The following is a 1,514-nucleotide window of genomic DNA, read 5'->3' on the forward strand; positions in this document are numbered from 1 at the left end:
AAGGACTCAAGTGGTTTTTTTCTTTCTTGTTATTGTTTCTAATGTATTTATAATGTACCATGTCATTTTTTTTGTTGCTTTGTATGTTCCTCCCCCATAGTATAACTCCTGTTTTCACTATATTTGATGTTGGTATAATTTGGAGAGGGGAGGAGAAAAACAAAATGTTTAAATAGGGATACAGGTTGACCTATTGCAACAATGAGATGTACGAGACTTATGTCAAAAAATGAACTTTACAATTTAGGGAGCAGGGGAGTGTAGTTGTAGAGGTGGAAGGGAAGGGAAGGGATGGTAGGGGAAAAACAAAGGAGGCAACAATGCTTGATAAGAAATGTACTCATTACCTTGCTCATGTAACTGTAACTCCCCCCCCCCCTTACCGTATTTTTCACAATTTAAAAAATTCAAAAAAATCAGAACTCTCACAGTGGCACGGGAAGTGTTGTGTTGGCTTACTCAGAGTGTGTCAAGAAGAACCTGCCTTTGTCCCTATGCCTTTATGTCATTAGCCATGATTTCTATCTCTGGTGAGAGTACCCACCTCTATCTCTACCACTCCACCACCTGCTTCTCAGCATTGCTTCTCCTCCAGCCAGTCACCATTCAGGACTAAGTAAAGTTTTAAGTAGTGCATTATAAATTGTAGGATTTGTGTAATAGCTTCTCTCTCATCCATACCATAAGTTCTAGTGAGTAATCCAAAGAGGAAAAGGAGAATACCTTTGGGAGGGTAAAAAATCCCTAGCTGGATGTCGGCTCATGCCTGTAATCCTAGCTACTCAGGAGGCTGAGATCTTAGGATCACAGTTCAAAAACAGCTCAGGCAGGAAAGTCCATGAGACTCTTATCTCCAATAAAAGCACCAGAAAACCAGAAGTGGTGCTGTGGTTCAAGTGGTGGAGTACAAGGCTTGAGCTGAGGAACAGTATCCAGGCCTAGAGTTCAAGCCCCACAACCAACAGTAAAAAGAATTCCTAATTTAGTTAATTTTATATTCTAAGAATAATATTAACTGTTACACTTAGTTTTTTAAAAAAAAGTCTTGGAAAGGTCATTTTAATTTAGTCATGTCTTTGACAGTCATATTCTCTCCACTCAGAATCTGAAGTCTTCCAGTAGTCAATATCTGTTTAAGCTGTGAGCCGTAGCTGTCATTCACATTCCAGTGTAGCAGCAAAGGGAAAATGTAGTTTACGCTTTCAGAAGGAGGGGCCGCATAATCCCAGCAAATGCCTTTCTTACATTCCTTCCCCTCTTGACTTCACAATCCAGAAAAGGTACCTGAGGAGTCTCAAGTCCTAGCTTAGCAGTGAGTTGTGTTATGTAATGGTAGTGACTAATTTTCAACAGATGTGTGACATCAGTGGATAGAGATGATTAAGAATGTACACTTCATCTTGTTCCCTTTAAGCTATCTGGATTCAACCTGCAGGGCTAAATCCTCTGCAGCTGAAGCATAGCAAATGACTGCTAAATAAAATACACAACTACAGCCACCATCCTAATGTAAG

Source organism: Dipodomys ordii, unplaced genomic scaffold (genome assembly GCF_000151885.1).
Source record: "Dipodomys ordii isolate 6190 unplaced genomic scaffold, Dord_2.0 Scaffold4, whole genome shotgun sequence".
NCBI classification, from domain to species: domain Eukaryota; kingdom Metazoa; phylum Chordata; class Mammalia; order Rodentia; family Heteromyidae; genus Dipodomys; species Dipodomys ordii.